This window comes from Sceloporus occidentalis, unplaced genomic scaffold (genome assembly GCF_023333645.1).
Source record: "Sceloporus occidentalis isolate IW3139 unplaced genomic scaffold, rSceOcc1.0.p SCAF_214, whole genome shotgun sequence".
NCBI lineage: Eukaryota > Metazoa > Chordata > Lepidosauria > Squamata > Phrynosomatidae > Sceloporus > Sceloporus occidentalis.
Window position 1 is genome coordinate 1065366 of NW_028317194.1, and position 20530 is coordinate 1085895.

The window sequence follows — 20530 nt, forward strand, 5'->3', positions numbered from 1 at the left end:
TGTGAAAGAAACCCCAGTAATTCCTCCCCAGACACAACAATGGCAGAAACCTATAATCTGCCGGCAGGTCGGCCCCCGCGGCCCCCGTCTAGTCTTTACAGTTTCTCCTGCTGTAAAGACTCAAACCTTAACCAGTCGTTGGTCTCGTCTTAGATTCAGGCGCTATATGCTGGTGTTAAGGACCATCTGTGATCGACCGAGGACATCCTGAAAGCCTCCAGCACAAAACCCACAGGATAAAATAAACGCGAGTTTAAAATTAAAGAAAAAACAATTCTTTAAAAACACATTAAAACCCTGAAAAACAAATCGACGACTTTACAAAGTGCAAATATTTACAAGGAGGGGTTGGACCTGCCAAGAAGTCACCACCGAGGCTGAGAACCTGGGGAGGCCGGCGGACAGGAAGATAAGATTATGACGGTGGGGGGGGGCTTCAAAACCCCCAATGCGTTTCACCCTGGCAAAGCTCCCAGTGTGTAAAATAAACTGGGAACGACTGGAAACCGTAAGCAGCCAATGGGAGACAGAATCTCACATCGGCTCGTCTCCCATTGGTTACCTGGTGCTCTGATCTAGCACTCTGACCTGCAGATTGCAGACTATGACATCATGTTTAATAATAAACCAAAAAAGGTCAAAGCCAAGACCCCCACTATCCGGGTCCGGAAAGTCGTCTGCCGCGCCGGCTACCGATATAATCATCTAATTTATAGATTCAGACCGAATTGCCCGGTTTGGTCGGACTCGGCCACGGCGGCCCCAGTAGGTTCAACAAACCTGGAGAATTTAGAATTTTAACCCTTTTTTGTAAGTGTCTGTAAACCCTAATCTAATTATCACCCTTTTGTTACGTTAATCTGTTTAACCCTCTCTAGACTAAGGAAGCCAAGGGGCCATGTCTTCTTAGCGCAGTATAGTCTTAAAGAGAAAAACAAAACGAACCCCCCAATTAACTCCTTAATCAGCCCTTTGCTTATCTCGTCTTCGCGCCTCTCTGTAAGACTCCTCCAGCCACAGTCCCAAAAAGATCTCAAGAAGCCCCAAAAGCAAAGCAAACAATTATTAACCCCCCCCCCCCCTCCCGGCTGCCTTATCAGGTCTGGGGCTGTTTGCTGGATCCAGACGCTAACAAGATTTAGAGTCCGGTTCGGCAACCTCGCCATTAACCCATGCACCGCTGGAAGCGGCTTCTTTCTTCGTAGGCTTCTGCCGTTGGACATTAAATTAAAATATGAGTCAAAAATTCCAGGGACGCTTTGCCTCCGAGCCGTCACATCCTCAGAACTCTCCATGGTGCTGCGTGATGGGACGGCAGAAAACCTTTTCACTCCAAAAAAAGCTAAAGTCATATTTATCAAGTCAAATTTCTATTTATGGTATATATATTATAGCACAGAGCTACAGAATATGATGGTGATATATAAATCAATAAATAATAATAATACTTCTACTACTAATAATAATGATACTAATATAATAATATAAATACTACTATCAAAAATAATAATAATAATACTAACAATGATAATAAAAGGAATAATAATATAAATAATAATAATATACTACTACTTCTACCACTAATAATAATAATAAAAGTAATAATAATAATAATAAAAGTAATAATAATAAAAGGAATAATAATAATAATAGTAATAATAATAATAGTACTAACAATGATAATAAAAGTAATAATAATATAAACAATAATAATAATATACTACTACTTTTACCACTAATAATAATAAAAGTAATAATAATAATAATAATAAAAGTAATAATAATAATAATAATAAAAGTAATAATAATAATAAAAGTAATAATAATAATAATAAAAGTAATAATAATAATATTAATAAAAGTTATAATAATAATAATAAAAGTAATAATAATATACTACTACTTCTACCACTACTACTAATAATAATAATGATGGGAGTCTGAGTGGAACTTTTGGAAATAAGTTTTATTTGACACAATGAGAAGGAGACCGAAGGGTTAAATAAATAAAACGTTTTTCCCCCTGATTTTTTGAGATTGGGGGGGCAATCATTGGATTAGATGGAGGTTTTCTACCTCGGGGGGGGGGGAATTTGTTTGAAATGACCAATCACAGGTAAAATGAATAAACAAAGTCACCCACGGGGGGGAGGGGCTATCTACCCCCAACCTGGGGTAACTGAAGCAAGGAACTCACTTAGAACCGGTTTAGGAGAACCTTCCGGATCGCATGCTGGTTCTACCATCTCATTGAGGCAGCAGCTCCTGGTCCAGGGACTCCTGATGAAGACTCTCCTTGGACTCCCAAGACCTTGAACTATTCCTGAAGGGTCTTCTGCTTCCCATCTCCTGTCCCAACCTGCAGGACCCCCCAAGATCAACCCTCCTGGGGCAATCAGAGAGATGCCCCACCAAATTATATACAACCAAGCTGGGTACCCCGGACTTGCCCCCAATGCAGACTTTGCCCCGGATGGGGCTGCCCCCTACACTGTGAATGCATATGGAGGTATTGGGGGTCCCCAGCATTACTTCCCCTTCTCTGCAGTCAAGTCGGAATTTGTAGATTTCGGGGGGCAGGGGGATGCGGAGAGCTCCCCGCAGGTCGTGGGAATGCCCTGGAACCCCTTCTCCCACCTGGAGAGCCCAGGTCAGACGGGGTTCCCGGGGTCTGGGTTCGCAGTAAGAGAGCAGAACCCCGGCATGACTCAGATAAGGAGGCCCACCAAGAGAGGAAGAGACCCCCAGGAGGATCCCGACAGCCCAATGGGGGCCCCGCAACCAGGGCTCTCCAGCCCACCTTCTTATGGACAATACTGGGGTCCCTCCGCCCCAAGCGTGTGGCAGCCGGCCCTGAACCCGACATCCACCCCCAGGATCCTGGAGAGCCCACCACAGACCAACCCTGCCGGGACCCCGGCCATGTACCTCTCCCCTTCCTACCAAAGCTCCAACTCCTCGGCAGACAGCGGGATCCCCAGCCCCGAGACCACCCGGTGCAGCAGCGCAGCCAGCCCGGGCTCTGCACTCACCAGCGGGACCCCCGGGAGTGAGTCCAAGGGGCTCGGCAACTCTCTCGCCAGCGACAGCGAAGAGGTGAGTGACTGCTCCTTATCACACCCTAAATCAGCGGCATCTCCGGCCGTCTAACGCCCGATATCTCCGCAATGCGAGGAATTACCGGCACCCGACCGACTAATAATAAATAACTAATAATAAATAACTAATAATTATTACCTGATAACTGATATCTATTAACTAATAAATAATTATCTTTAGGAAATGGCTGATTTTCTCCACTTTACTCCTATAGCATAATCTGCAGACAGAGCTCCCTATATCTGTACCTATAGATCGATATATACAGCATAGCCATACATCTCCCCCATACATCTCCCCCATACATCTCCCCCATACATCTCCCCCATACATCTCCCCCATACATCTCCCCCATACATCTCCCCCATACATCATATCATATATATCTGTATACAGTGTGAGAGCCTTTACCTGCCCGACTCTACAAACCTTAAATGTACAGAAAGTAACCCCTCAAACCCTAACAATATCCACCCAACCCCCATCATTCAGTAATAACCCCCCCAATGCTGTATACAGTAATATAACCCCCCCAGCACTATATACAGTAATATAACCCCCCAATGCTGTATGCAGTAATATAACCCCCCAGCACTGTATACAATAATATAACCCCCCAGCGCTGTATACAGTAATATAACCCCCCAGCGCTGCATACAGTAATATAACCCCCCAGCACTGTATACAATAATATAACCCCCCAGTGCTGAATACAGTAATATAACCCCCCAGCGCTGTATACAGTAATATAACCCCCAGCGCTGTATACAGTAATATAACCCCCAGCGCTGTATACAGTAATATAACCCCCCAGCGCTGTATACAGTAATATAACCCCCAGCACTGTATACAGTAATATAACCCCCAGCGCTGTATACAGTAATATAACCCCCAGGGCTGTATACAGTAATAACCCCCAGCGCTGTATACAGTAATATAAACCCCCCCAGCGCTGTATACAGTAATATAACCCCCAGCGTTGTATACAGTAATATAACCCCCAGCGCTGTATACAGTAATATAACCCCCCAGCGCTGTATACAGTAATATAACCCCCAGCACTGTATACAGTAATATAACCCCCAGCGCTGTATACAGTAATATAACCCCCAGGGCTGTATACAGTAATAACCCCCAGCGCTGTATACAGTAATATAACCCCAGCGCTGTATACAGTAATATAACCCCCAGCGCTGTATACAGTAATATAACCCCCAGCGCTGTATGCAGTAATATAACCCCCAGCGCTGTATACAGTAATATAACCCCCAGCGCTGTATACAGTAATATAACCCCCCAGCGCTGTATACAGTAATATAACCCCCCAGCGCTGTATACAGTAATATAACCCCCCCAGCGCTGTATATAGTAATATAACCCCCAGCGCTGTATACAGTAATATAACCCCAGCACTGTATACAGTAATATAACCCCCAGCGCTGTATACAGTAATATAACCCCCAGCACTGTATACAGTAATATAACCCCCAGCGCTGTATACAGTCAGTCATGTGATATTTTGGGTAACTTTCCCGGCTCAAACACCACACTGAGCGGATGCTTTATGGCGATGCTAATGACTCCGTCCCTCCATAGACTTTCATTAGTCAGTAAAACGTCGTCAATATATTCTATTTCAGGTTAAAATAAGATAAACGGCCAATCCGGGATCAGGGTTCAGGTTTGTGGTTTTAGTTTTTGCTGCGGCTCTAAACGCGTAACTCACCTGCTGTAATGAATCGTTGGGTTATAATAAGGTCACCGCGGCACCTGCAGGCTGTGATGTCACTAGATTTATAGCCGCATCATTTTCTTTTTCTTAAATAAAGGAGACTTTCTGTTAGTTTTGCTGACCCGGCCCAGGGGTTTCAGGTCATTAACTGTTCTCTCCGCTCTCCTCTCTCCGCGTTGCAGATGTCTCTATCCCATGTATGTTTAATCCCCTCACTGTATTACCCTCTACCACTTCTGCTGGGAGGCTGTTCCACGTACCTACCACACTCTCTTTAAAGTAAAACCTCCTTACATTACGTCTGGATGCATTTATTTGTACAATTAACTAAGTCAGAGTTTTTGGGGGCGTTTTGCTGAACATGGCAATCTGCTTAACCCTTTCCTTGCCACCTTCTTTTGCAGGAAGTTCCATCGTCCGCAGAAATGGAGGAATTCGCCAAGGAACTGAAACATAAACGGATCACCATGGGGTTTACGCAGGCGGACGTGGGGAACGGCCTAGGGGCCCTGTTTGGTAAGAGCCAACACTCCCTCCCTGGAGCTGATACATTGTTTCTCGTCGATAATAATATTGAGCGGTTCGGTGATGGCTCAGGGCCCAAAAATATAATATGTTGGTTTTTTTTTTTACAGATAAAACCTTCAGTCAGACGACCATCTGCCGATTCGAATCCCTTCAACTCAGCTTCAAAAACATGTGCAAACTGAAGCCCCTCCTGAAAAGCTGGCTCCACGAGGTGGAAACCAACGAGGACAGCCGAGAAGTGAGTACCGGCCCGGAAACGCAGCTCTTCACCGGGGAAAAACAATGAATAACGATAGATTTTAGCCCAAAAACTTGGCCGGGAATGTCCTCCAAACCCAACTTGAAGGACATCCTTCATTAAGGTTTTCCAGGTCTGCCCCGATGGGGTAAAAATCACTCCTAGCCAATCAGAGATATCCTTGACATCAGGTGTAATTCTGTAATGCGATAAGAGAACCTTAGAGTCACCGTTTCTCCTGCTGTAAAGACTCAAACCTTAATCAGTCGTTGGTCCCGTCTTAGATTCAGGAGCCGTATGTCTATCCCATGCATGTTTAATCCCCTCACTGTATTACCCTCTACCACTTCTGCTGGGAGGCTGCTCCGCTTATCTGCCATCTTTTTTTGCTACCCATTAGATTGTTAGCAGAGGAGAGATGCTGCCGCACACGGTGAGGCGTAAACATAGGACTTGTATTGACGCCATGACGAGACGCAATTTGGAGTCCCACTTTAGTAAATGCGCCAAACCCGGACCTCAAGACATAAACCAGATTGCAAGGGACCTCAACATGGAGAAAAGCGTAAGTTATTTTTTACCCATTTTTAGTGAATAGACCGAAAAATCTCAGGAAGGGTTCGCTGTGATCTACCCATTGGTGATATTTCTTGGGGTCAGTCCTTGTCGTTGACGCGTTTTTGTTGTCTCTCGGCAGGTGGTGCGCGTTTGGTTTTGTAACCGACGACAAAAAGGGAGACGACAGATGAACCACCAGCCGGGCGATGATGCGATCGACTCATACGATGGCGTTCAAGGATTACCCATTCCCAGCTTCTCCATACCACCGGCCTATGTGGCGGCTCCTGACGGAAGCTACCCGACCACCTACAACCCCAACGCAACGCTGCTCCAGCCGAGACCTCACGGGGTATCCGTCGGAAACCAGATTTCATCCTAATCCCGAATTTTACTTTTTTCCCCAAAAAATATACGGCATCGGCAGCCAGGGAAGAGACTTCTTATTGTGGGCTTGGTTGGTTGTTGGTTTCCATGTGTAATTGTGTCAATTTTGTAAAAAAAGACTCAATCAGGCCATGATTTTAATGATTTTTAGGTGAGTACTTGATGGACCAAGGTGAGATGGAGAGGAGTCCACTTTTGAGTACAGGGTATGGAGAGACTTCTACCACTTTCTTTGGTGCATCTTGACTCATGAGTGAGTCTTTGGTGAGGAACCGCATGTAACCATACATGTTTAAAAATCCAACACGGGTCCAGTGCTGCCTTTTAACTTTTGATATTTATTGTTGTTTTTGAGTAGATTCCATTGAGTGTAACTCGTTTAGGGAACACTAAAAAAAAAATGTTAAGAAAAACAAAAATCCTAGCGTGCTCCGACGTGTTCATTGACTGGTCTGGGCCCGTTTGTACGGTGACTGGCGTTGCCGACCCATGATAAGCACAACATGTTGTGACGTTGGAGCTGCTGTTGGGTAACACAAAAAAAGAGTCTTACTTCACAAAGTCCACCCTTTGACCCGGGGTTCTATGCTTATTGAGATGTTCCTCACCATTACAACTTGAAGGTTGGGCGCCATGTCCTTCAGCTCCAGATGGCCCATTTCCAACATGGCTTAAATTAGCTAGAACCAGGTAGGCTGGAGATTGAAAGGACAACCTCTAGGAACCTAGAGAGATGCTTCAAGGTGCAAATCATAACTGGGATCCAGAGATAAAATTCTAAAACTCAAAAGGTTGTCCAACTGATGGCCTACAGGTCCGATACATCCCATGGGGGGCTTGTCTGCTCGGCCTGCCTGAGAACTTCATGGGTTTACTGGATATTTCGGGGTTTGGATCCCACATCCAGGTGGCAAAAATATTTATAATCTGCTCATACTAGGTCCTTCTCCTTTAGAAAATATAATTTGGAGACCACAGAGTAGCCTAAAAGTTCCTCTACGCAGTCATGGCTCAACCCACTCCTTCGCTACCCAAATCTTCACCATCATCTCCACCCCCCCCCCGTGCCCTGACTCCTTTCCTGTTGAGATCCATAAATCGGGCATTAAATTATTGGACCTCACGTCTGTGCCTCCCAATTGCCCTCTAGTTAGGTTGCCTACTATCTCTAAGAGATGTTAATTGCCCTCAGCCATTTTACGACTGGACGCACCGCTATAGAACGCTCTGTAAATATATTTCTGCCAGCTCGGTTAGTTGCAGGGGGAAGACATTTTAAGTCGCCCTCTTCACTTCCTGTTTGAAAAGGAGCAAGCGCAAAGAAATCTGCTCCGGCGCGATTTTTATATTAACCTCCGCAATTCCAAAAACTTCCTCTTGTGTCGAGTTTTAGAATCGTCTACGTAAAATATGCAAAAAAAATTTTTTTGTGTGTTTTTGACAATTCTTTTTTTATCTAATTTTAAAAGCAGATCAACAACATTTTCCTGCCGCTTGCATTCGTTTCTAACCTCAGGGAACCTGTTGTGGTTCAAAACACCTTGAAGATTTCAAAACAAAATCTTGTGAAAAGGTGTCGTTAATTACAATGAATTTCCTCCTTTCCATAAAAACAGCAGCTTTTTTTTTTTTTCGGATGCAAATTATCTCCATTCACCTGAATTCCTGCGGGCGCGTCCCACACGTCGCACCCACACCTGTCCTGGACAAACTCCGGGGATTCCCAAAATGCGGGATTCAATTTCAAATCAGCGGTCCTGATACACAAATTTATTTTTTATAAAACTTTTTTTTTTTTAATTTCTAATTTTATTTTGTTTATATAAAATGTGGGAGGGATGGGGGGGGTTGAGCTATTTTATGTCTATTTTATATTGCTTGTTCTTGACCCCTTTAAGTACAGCGTTTGTATTTTTTTCAAATTTTTGGACAAATTTCCGTTTTGTTTTTGTGTCTCTTTAAAGGGTTTCCGGCTACAAAATCTGAATTTTTCTTTATATTATTTTATGCCAGTGTTCTAAGTGGAAATTTGTAAATAGGATTTGTAAATAAAAATTGCATTCTGAAGTCTGTTTTCTTGCATTTTAAATTAAATCTGGATTAGAATTAAAGTGAACCATACAGATATTTTTAAAGATTGAATATGAACTGCAGAAAATGAGGCTACAACTCTCACCACGCTCATCCAGTACACCTTCACACAACTTGAGTCTGTGAGCTGTGTCCAAATTTGTTGAATTTCAATCATTTTCTTGAATGTTTCAATCCAATAAAAAAGGTGTTATGTTTTACATTTTTGTGAGTGCTCCAAATAAAATGAATTACATTTTTGATTTTTAAATAAAACTTAATTGCATTTTCTAAACTGGTTCTGACCAACCTCAAGAAAACTGTTACAGACAACCAATCACAGGACACTCAGCCAGCCAGATTTACTCAACTCTAAAACGTATTTTCTGATTGATTGGGTTATTTTTATAAGGCATATAAACTGCTTACTTTCATTTAATAAATATTTATTTTTATTTAAAATAAACACGGACAGAACAGACATATCTGCAATATAATTTTACATTTCTTTGCTATTATATAAAGTTTAAAAATTGTTCAAAAATCATGACGACTTTTTTTTCAAATTAAACTTTAAGATCACATGTAGGGTTAAAATACAAATCTACCCTGTTAATCAGTCTTAGCTGGGGAATAATTTCACTTCTCCACTGTCCCACTAATATCACCAACAAAAAAAACCCCACAAAGGTACATTCAGTCCACAGTTAATAAATAAAATTAATAATAATAATAAATAAAAAAAATACCTGCAATAAATACCAATTATCATTATAATAAAGTATTTTTGTATTATAATAGGTTTGGAATAATAGCATTTTTGTGACATTTAATGGAAATGAGTTAATTAGAATAATAAACAGTAACAAGCTCCTGTGTCATGCAAATTCATTCATTCCATGGGAAATTGGATATAATGGTTTCTTGGTTTAGACAACTTTTCAGCAATTTTTTTTTTTTAAGAAAACACCCCCTTTTTGGAGGAAAAAAAACCCACTGGTGTTTAATGTGGGCACCTGGCGCCCCCAGGACCCTGCTGTGTTACCTGGAACATTTATTCATACACATGAATATACCTGAATGGGGGTATCAGGGTTAAAATGCTGGGTATAATATTTATATTTATAAGACGGGGTAAAAGTAATGTAGAACACCTAAAAAAATAAATTTTATACATTTTGTCGAAAATCACGATCTTTAAAATAAAAAAAAAAACCTTAAAAGGGGTGGGGTGTATTTCTTTTTAAGAGACCAATAGCTGGAGGCCAATTAACATAACTATCAGATGGGTGGGATTGATCACCCAGACCCCAGTCTCCAGTAATAATTGGTAGTGAGTAGAGGACCTCCTCATAGGTGTTGTCTCTGGAGGGTTTTTTGCTGATGGACTAGGATGTGTTTGCTGTTTTTGAGGAGTTCAATAGACCCCTGATCTTAATTTTTTCCTCCCCGTTTGTGGATTAGCAAGGGCTTTCATTTTTTTGTATTTTTGTTTGGGAGGGGGGCAACTTTTAGAGATGAGACTTTGAGCCAGGACCAAGTGAGGTCTCCTCCAGCAGCCAACTGAGGGTCAAAAGCCTTCCTTTTTTATTTAGGAATGACTTGAAGAAATATTTTTGAACTAACTTTGTTAAAAAATATTTTTTTTAACAATTTTTATTTCTTTTTAACCCTTGTGGTTGGACCTGATCATCTTGCCACCATGTATGGTCAACAAGCCTACCCTGCCTTCTCCTTTAACCATGGGCTTCTTCAGGAGGGTTTTGGAGGCTACCCTCCTTACCCCCAGCAATACTACCACTTTTCAGCAGGAAAGCTTGATAATGTGGACTTGGGAGGACAACCCAACGGTGAAGGAACGGCTCAGGTGATGTCTTGGAATCCTTTGGCTCAGTTTGAGTTCCATAATCACATGAATTCCTATGAACAGCCCCCCCAACCCAGGGAACCGAGTCCGGCCAAAGTGGAGGCCAAGAGCATCAAGGAAGAATCTGATTATGATTCGGAGTCCAAAGAGGAGTCTGTGGCTGGGAAGTTCTCCCCAGCACCCAATCTTCCTGAGCCCCAATTTTCCAACAGCTGGACTTCTCCTTACTGGCCGGGGGCCTCCACCACAACGGCCTCCAACTCAAGCCCCCCATTGCCCAGCCAACACCTCCCCAAACCCCCCAGTGCACAGGACTCTACTACCTACCCCACAGGGGCAAACCACAGCCCCCAAACCCCAGCGGAGTGCGAGGTGACCAACCTGGAGAGCAGCCGCTGCGGCAGTGCCAACGTTACGAGCAGAGGGACCGAGGAAGCCTATGATGGGAAGAGCTCCTTCACCCAATATATCATCAGGACCTACGGGAACATGTCTGATGTGGAGGAGGTAAGACCCTCAATGCTTATTATAATTCTATACATCTTGGGTCTCCTCCCGCATTTTAGCTTAAAATATTTTTTTTTTACTTTTTGTGTTAAATTAGCTTTTGGTAAAATGTTTGCCACTACAAATTTTCTATATATATATATATATATATATATATATATATATATATATATATACACACACACACAAAAACAGTTATTAAAAAAAAATATATATATATTGCAATCTCAGCTTCATTTGGAGGGTTTTTTGCGTTTCAGGGTTTTTATTTGTTTAAGAAACTGGTAACATTTCGTAGGATTTATTTATTTATTTTTTTTGCCCCCAAGTTCATGTAAAATGGCTGCCAGTATCACTTAAAGTGAAATTGCAACCTTTTGGTGGCCAAGTGTAATTGGAGGGAGGGGGTATTGAGATCACTTCTAGCGACCCAGGAGGTCTTGGGATGCCCCCGAATCCCGACTGGTTTCAGGAGGTTCATTGCAGCCATGGTCCTTTTACCCCTTCCAAAATCATGGGTTCAGTGGGATTTTGGAGTTTACTGTAAATGGCTGCATTTTTAACAGATCCATGGAATGTAGGAATAAAACTTCTAGTAGAGATTTTTTTTGTCTCTGTACTTGGGTGCTGGGCTGTCTGCAGGTGTTATATGGGATGGCAAGTGGAGTTAGTGGCCCCCATGTGTTGCTCTAAAATAGGGGAGGAAGTTTATTGCCTGTGTGTTAAATATCTTTTAATATTTGTAGTGTTTTAGGGGGTGGTTTAATTTAAAGACTTTATCTTCCCCATGTGTAATTCCACTGCTGACCTCCTAAAGGCGCTGTTTCAATGACTCCTTCCCAAATATCCCTGTGGAGAAGCTTGCAGGTTTTGATTTGTGTTCACCACTGCCCCCTAGTGCTCGGTTTTAGTACTGCATGGCACACAATTTCGTCTGTGAGATATATATAATCTATATATCTATCTCATACTTCACTTAACTTTTGTCTTTTACCAGGAAACACCAACTGAAGTGGAGATGGAGCAGTTTGCCAAAGAGTTAAAGCACAAGCGGGTATCGCTGGGCTACACGCAAGCTGACGTGGGCTATATGCTGGGCATTATTTTTGGTGAGTTACTTTGTCACAGCTCTCTATGGAGTATAAATCCTCTGTTTGTTCTAATTTGGATATTTCACTTGTACTGGAAGCTTTACAGATCCGTAGCAGGTCCCCTTTTTCTATGTTGTGATTCACCAGATGGTCAGGTGGTGGCGCTCTTGTGCTGCTTATGTCTTATTTGTTTGTTCCTGTGTTACAGATAAACTATTCAGTCAGACGACGATCTGCCGGTTTGAATCGTTACAGCTGAGCTATAAGAATATGTGTCAACTGAAGCCTCTCCTCAGTCACTGGCTGGTTGTGGCTGAAAAGTATGACAATCTCCTCGAGGTAAGTCAAAGATGCGATTGTTGTAGAACCTGTGAGGGTCCTGGATTTTGGCAATAGGTAACCCCCCCCCGTTAAGATACATACATCCTTATCATACTGTCTGTGGGGAACAATAGAATGACTGTCTGACCCATTCAGACTCTGTCTAATGAAAGTCTATGGAGGAATGGACTTCATTAGCATCGCCATAAAGCATCAGCTCAGTGTGGTGTTTGAGCCGGGAAAGTTACCCAAAATATCACATGACTGACAGCGATTGAGGGTTCCAGGTCTACAGTTGAAGTACAAAGTCCATTATGTGATGAGCAGTAAGTAGGAATTTTTTGGCTATAAATGTAACTCCTGTAACACTTTTTTAATTTTATTTTTAGTTGCTTACGAAGGAGCAATCGCTCATTCACACAAGGAAAAGGAAGAGGAGGACAAACATCGAGGCTGTCGTGAAAGCACATCTGGAGAAATATTACATGAAATGCCCAAAACCGTCCGCTCAGGAGATGAGTCAGATGGCAAAAGATCTAAAAATCGGAAAGGAGGTAAGACTTTGAGAGAAAAAATCCCGACCTCGATAGAGTTACAAAAAACAAAGAAAAACATGTGTGTCGTGAGTCCCGATAGGCCGTTCTTATATATTTTTTATTTTATTAATAGGTTGTTAGGATATGGTTCTGTAACCGGAGACAGAAGGAGAAACGCGAGGGGGACGCACACTCTGGAGCCAACCCCAAAGAAGCTTATGAAGTTGGGGTCCAACCTTTATTACCCCATTCGCCCTACAGTCTGCCCCAAGGAATGGCCTCCCAGGGTTACTTGGCTGCTCCTCTGTCGTCCTCGCCTGGAATCTACGCCTCCGCGTTTCACAAGAATGATTTGTTCCACCAGTCGATCGGCCATATGGTGCCCATGGGGAACCAGCTGTGTTAATGGACTCCTTCTTAACGGATCCGATTCTGTCTGCGAGCCCCACTCCCGTTTTTACTATTTTTGTGTGTGTGTATTTTATATTTTTATCCTTCCACTAATGGGGTGGATAAAGGGTATTTACCCATCCAACCCCTCAATATATTTAATTTTTTTTTTATGCCCCTGAAGTCCATCTCTCCAACCCAAATTAATAGTTTTTGTTCTGCCTACGCATTTTTAATTTTTTGAATTTTAGATTATTGGGGGGGCCCCCCCTTTAGAAGATTTGCCATACGCTTTGACCAGTCTCCTTGTAAACAGGTTGTTGGGTGCCCCTGTTTTTCTCCCTTAATTTATTTCTGAAATTTTTGATCTCCTAGAGATATTAACTTAATCACCCTTTAAAAAAAGCGGTAATCAATTTATTCCTCTGTGCGCCAGGATAATGAATTCTATAGCACCCCCCCCCGTCCACAAAATCATCCACAGGGGGGCCGTATACTAAGCAGATGTTTAGCACGATAAACTTAACCCATTGTGGTATGGGTAGGGCGGCCGACGCATTTCACACAGTGTTAACTTGTTTATGCTGGGCTGCCCCTCGTCCCTTGCATCGAGCGGAGATTCTTCTGAATGGGACATTAAAACAAACAAATTCAGATCTCTCCCTCTTTTATATAATTTTTCTTTTTTTATGGATATTTTGGGGGGGTGTAAAAGTATGATAAACGACAAACTCTGGAGCGAATATGAACTCTGTATCGTTCTGATTTGAGTATCTGCTCCCCCTTGGGCTGTTGGATAATATCTGGTATTGTTTTGGGGTTTTCTTCCCACTGAATTTTTATGGAAAGGTTCATTATACATTTTTTTTATTTTTTTTTGTTAAAAAAAAAAGACTAAATAAATACATAAAACCGTGGCACTGTGTTCTTTAGTAATGGTTTTTTGTTGTACTCGTTTTTTATTTCCATTAAAATCTCTTCCCCCACCGATGCATCTGGAGTTCCGGTGTTTCTGATCAGGTCATGCGCACCTTTTTTTGAAGTGGCCATGTTGGAGAGAAACGCTCTTTCCATCATGGAGCTGATGCTTTATGGCAATGCTAATGAAGTCCGTTCCTTCAGCAGAACCGTTTAGAAAACTAATTTTGAAATTTTTTTATATAAAACAAAAAATCCCTGTTTCCTCGACACTTTTTGCTGGAATCTTGGTGAATGAACTCAAGGTCAAGCAGAGGCCAAGTGGGGTTTATTTACGTTTGGGGTATTTTTGTGTTTAAATCTCGGCCTGCTAAGTGCCCCCTGTGGGCTGGTTTAAGGGCCATTGTCTTCACAACAAAGGACCTGCAGTTGGCTGCATTTTCATGGGCGTTGAGGTCCGGGGTCTTTTGATTCGGTCTCCGTCAGCCCCTGGAGCTTTTGGGGTTTAATCAAAGGTCTGCCATGGGACGGAGAGCCTCTGTTGGCCGGCGTCGGTGTTCGGGGTTACAATGTATCTTACCCGGGAGTAAAGAGCACTACTGCTGGAAACATTGTAATAAAAGGGGTTTCTTCTAGAATGTTGTGCTTTTCAGAGCAGAAGGACCTCGGTGGGGGGTAATCATATTCATGACATGACCCATGCCATGAGGAGGACCCCCTATGGCTGCATGAAGTTGTCCTTCAAGCCGGCGGGGGTCCTGATTACCAGCTCAGAAACCTCTCCTTTACCCCTTTGGTTTCTTAAGGACCCCCAGCTGGGCAGAAATCTAGGACATCCTGAAACTAATTACCCCAACTATTTCACCTGCGGCTGGTGGTGTCCTGTAAAGCCGATACCATTTAGCATAAAGCCATTGTGATGCGCAATTAACCCCTTTTGGTGTCAAAGAAATGCATCTCAGCGCAATACTTTGCCCGAGCCGACGCACAAAGAGTTAAAGGTCCACAGAGCTGATCGACTCACAATGGCGAGAATTAAAGGTCTCTCCGCAAGCACGGGGTGGCCGCCCTGTGACCTGCGGCAAGAGGATTATGTCCTGTGGTTTGGGGTCTTGGTCCCCCCAACAATAAACCATTAAAAGCAGGTATTCACAATAGAACCCCCCCCCCCATCACCTTCTGCAATGGCGAGAAAACCATATAACGATTTGTGACGAGGGACTATCTGTCGCTGGTGGGTTTCTCAAGCGTGAAGGGCTGGGCTGGCCCTGTATAATTTAATGTGTAAGGCTGAAGAAATCTCACTGGTGTAACTATATACTATATAATATAATATATATAACACAGGGCTGGTCGAGCTCTTCCTACGAGGGGAGCTCACTGGGGTTTGACCTTCGTCATGTACGCGGACGTCAAGGAGTTGAACCAGTAACGCGCCGTTTGGTTATCAAACGCCATTGTTTGGGTTCCCGTTCCTCTGATTCATCATGCTTGGCCGCGTTAAAAAGTTTGCGTGATCTCCATGGGTCGCTCGTGTCCAAAAAGAAGTCCCTGCGATTTAGTGGAACCTCAGCTTTAATGATGCCACGGATACGTTTTAGGACTATATCTCGGAGTCTGCTTTGTCGATGACAATTAGAGCCGCAAAAGACAATGAGAGAAATGAAATATATTCAAAATGAGTGAAGTTTCCAAAATCTAAGAAAAAAAAGTAGCAAAAAGTTTCAGGATGTTATAACCCAAATTTCAACCCTTCCTTTTAACTCGGCCAGACAGCGTAAAACACTCATTTCCTCATTCAAGAGAAAAAGGGAAAAAAAGCCAACATTTATCTTAAAATAAAAAAGAAGATGTCATTGATCTTTTGGCTTCTCTCTAAAATGTAACAATCACCGGAAATCATTTAATTCCCTTTTTAAAAAAAATATGATTAAAGATGCTAATGCCTGTTTAAGTGAATAAAGCCTAACTTTGATTGCTGAAAAATACTATTATTCATAATTTATGGGTCAAGAGACCATCATCTAAAACTAGAGGGTTAGGGGCTTAGATGGAATGTGGGACAGTTTAATTTACAGAGAAAGAGGTAGATAAGTGGAACAGCCTCCCAGCAGAGGTGGTAGACGGTAATACAGTGAGGGGACAGACATACGGCTCCTGAATCTAAGACGAGACCGACGACTGATTACTTTGCAGCCTCAGCTGAAAAAATATATATTCCTATATTAAAAAAAATAATGTTTCTGAAAACGTTTAAGAATTTTGTGAGATTTCGCCCTGGCATCGCCGCCCACCAAAGTCTGTGGCAGCTTCTCTGCCTCTCGAACAGGAAGAGCCCGTGGTTTTTAATGCCTTCCTCTCACTGCCGGGGTTTTCGTGACTCTCAGAACTCACGGTGCCAAAATAAGCAACCTTTTTTTTCTTATTTTTTTTTTTGTTTTTTGGGGTTTTTTTGTGTTTTTTTTAGTTTTTTTAGGTTTTTTTTAGGTTTTGGGGGGACTTAATACATGTAAAAAATTTCATTTCACGTGGCCCTTTATTTGGTAATTTTTAATAAATCAGGTTTTAATGACTGTGTAAATGACCCCCCCACACACACACACACCAGAGTTAAAAATCTTTATCTTATTGCAGGGGGGGTTATAAAGTTGCATAAATATCAATTTCTTGTAAGATCGTTTAACTGAATAAATTTATATTTTTTACGAATAACAAATTGTAGGATAATTTAGTTTATAGCATTTAGTGAACTCTGGGATAGGATAAAAAAAACAAAAAAAAAAACATTAAATTGCAAAAAAAACTTTTTTTAAATCCCACACGGTGGTGCACATGGTGCACATTTAATCACATAAAATACATTAAAGATCTTTTAATTTTTTTATTTAAATAATGTTTTGGTTTTTTTGTTGAAAACACGCTTTATTTTTTAAGTATTTGTTTACTGAACACACGGAATGTTTGTAAACGTTTGTCGCAGGGATCAGACGCTTGTGAAAGCGGCAGGGATTCACACTAACCAGGGCTGGAAGGGCTTCTTAGGAGCAAAAGGGTATAAAGCCTTCGAGAAGCCCCCATACTGATACAGGGTTAATTGCATTGACCAATCAGATAACAGTATCAAGGATTCAAGTCTTTGTAATTAGAATGTTGGCTGCTGAACGCGTCGGCTGCAGTAACATAAATTTGAAAGGCGTCCTATTTGAGGAACGGACCGTACGCGCTGCAAACATTATTTCAGCCAGCCAGTCCCTGTTCTTTCTGTGCGAAATGCGTTGGTCGGAACCAAAATTCATACTTTGATACAAAAGATTCCATTTGGTTCGTTTTGGGGGGAAAAAATCTAAATTATTAAATGTTCCGATGGAGACCGAATGCTCTCAGCCGTGGTGGCATAATGTTAGTAAAACATTCGAAAACAGTTTCAGAACCCACGGCATTCGTTGTGATTTTCATTTCAAAACGACAAATTATCATAAGGGTTTCGTAAAACCTGTCTGGTAAAAGCCAAAAAAAAAAATTATCTTTTTTTGAGTATGCCTGAAACAAGACTTTGTTAACTTGACTGAGAGGGTGGTAGATAAGTGGAACAGCCTCCCAGCCCATGTGCCGGCAGATTTTATGTTTCACACACTTTAAAAAAGCTTTTTTTTCCCCCACTTTCTATGGCAACAGCCAATCAATGTCTGTCTGTGTATCACAAGACAATGAAGCATTCCCAACAAAATTATGAACAAGACAAAACTTGGCATGATTTCTAGGAAGGGTCTGGGGATTTTGAAGGACCAGGAACGATGTTTCTACCAACGCAGCATTTAGTTACAAAAGTGTTAAATTCAGCAGATTAGGTGGAACAGCAGCTTTAATTAACTTTGACGCCTACATTTTTCTAGGATTCCAGAGATCTGTCTATAGAGGAACATCATTATTATACAAATCATTCAAACAATATGATAGAAAACATATAAAATATATTAATTTATTCACTAATTGCTCTCCGAGTCTAAATTTGCGTTTCGGGCCATGTCTTCTAAGTAACGCTCATATTGCAGAAGGATCTTTTTTTTTTTAAGGCGGTTTTGGGTATATTTACGTGTAATTAATCACCATTATGAAACCAGCCTTCCAAATCACTATACGTTTTGTTTTGTGGTAAACTTGAGTATTTTGAGCAAATCGTACAAAATCTTTCCCTCCAGTCGGTGAATAATTTGACTTCGAATTCCTTCCGCCAGCGAAGATACTGGAGGTACCGCCGGGGGGTCATTGATAGCATGAAGTCGGCCAGATGTTGGGGTGAAGGGAAGTCGGAGACGTGGATGAACGAATCGGGGGGTGCAAATTTTTCGTAATTTTTCCGAGGAGGACCCAACACGACCGGAACCGCCCCGGCCAGGAACGAGTTTTTCCAGAGCTTCTCCGTGATGTAGTCCTTGTGTATGGAATTTTCCAAGGACAAATAAAAGAAGTATCGGGACACGGTGGGGACGAGACAGGACGGACATAAAGGATTTTGATTGGCTTGTCCGTACACATCGACTTTGAGGTAGTTAGAGAGTTCTGTGACGAATGGAACTCTTTCCTGTGTCTTCTGGTAATGGCTGACCACCCAAGCCACCAGACCAGTCTTGTTGGTGTTGATGGGGCTCATAGAAGCCCTCGGAACCAGCTTCCCATATGGCATAAAGATGTCCGAGTCTTCTCGATAGGTCAAAGTCCAGTTAAAAATATGGTTCCATTTCCCAACCCCACGGACGTTAGATGGAGATTCTAAATTTGCCCAAACCCACTTCTGTCCGGGCGGTCTAGGCTTAGGTGGCAGCTCAGAACCTCGTCTACCAAGTTCGAGGTGGTGGAAAACCACCACATCGGCTTGGCCATACTTACCGCGGTCGTCGGTCAGTTTACAACTCTGAATATTATAAAGTCGTGAGCAAACATCTCCAGTAAGGTCCAAGGCCCGATGGAATGGCCAGTGCCATATCAAGATGGTGACGTTACTGGTTGGGACAATGACCTCCTCAGAGCCATTGAAGGAGATGAGGACTAACCTAACATTAAAGGCAAGAGCAGTCAGTGCAAAGAAGCTTCCGACAAGCGACCCCCAACGCAGTCTTTTTGCTGAAATCATTTTTCTCACCAGTCTGAGGTAGAACGAGTTCTAGAGTTAGGAACACGAGAGACGTAATAATTAGGACGCGTTTAGCATAACGCTACCCCTAAAGATCTCTCTCTATAGCCGTTCCTCTCCTTATCCATGGATGTCTCGATCTCCATAAATCCTCATACCTTCTCCAAACACAAAACGCCCTTTCGCCCTGGAAGAGAAAAAACATGGCGGTCACGCCATCCGTCCATCTCTACGATTTTAAAAATACATTTTTGTCCTCGATGGCTTTACTTGGCTGGAGTTGGCTATGGACTGGTTTTGGCCAAGTTTACTCTTCTCACCAAATGCTCCCTCACCATGGAATGAAGTTTTTCCTTAAGCACTCAGAATTAATGAAGCGTTTCCCCCCTCCAAGACTGTCTCACCGTGATTAGATCGTCTCATTAGAAGACAATAAACTCTATGAACCCCTACGTGGAGTGGTCAAAGAGAAGCACTGGAGAAGACATTATATGGCCAAACCGGTATTCTTTCTCAGTTGGGCCACCAAGGAGAAGACACCATTGTTAAGTTGCTGCTCCTTCATAAAAAAAAATCACAAAGGCAAAGACCTATTTTTTCCCCAAATTTTAAAAAATGGAATAAAATCTTGACAGTTCACCCAAAGCCCCTCAAAAACTGGTTGACTAAAAGAGTAGTTTACAACAGGAAAGAATGCATTTTTTACGTGAAGCTGCTGAAGTGGTTCAGGGTTGGGGTTGGTAACTTCGCATGTCTGAATCTCATAAAAAAGTTTCGTAATGAAGAGGCGTCTGACCTCAAATGGAAATCCGAGAACAGATTTAACAGTTACGTGGAAGAAGTGATTCTGATTGATTTTTGCCAGCCAGGGGGTAACAAACGCATTGTCCGCTCCGTGGCCCTCAAAAGACTCAATAAGTTGGTGGTCGGTGTGCGAGACATCGATAATGTTCATCGCTTTTTCTCTACGTTTTCCTAAACTCCCTTCCATTGAGGGCATCTTCTGCTCAGCCATGAAGCCATGCGCGGGGTACATACCTCCATCTCGCATGAGATTTCCAGTGGGTCTAATGAGACAGCCGACTATCCTTTTTAAGCTAAAATTATGATTTTACTGTTTTCTACTTGTAGTCGTACCTTTTGAGGGTATCTCCGTC

The 20530-nt window shown here is 42.4% G+C and overlaps 1 pseudogene; it reads right to left on the reverse strand.

Moving 5' to 3' along the window:
* Positions 1-18341: 18341 nt before the first annotated feature.
* Positions 18342-20328, reverse strand: LOC149277457 (alpha-(1,3)-fucosyltransferase 7 pseudogene; annotated as a pseudogene).
* Between the last annotated feature and the right edge of the window lie 202 nt (positions 20329-20530).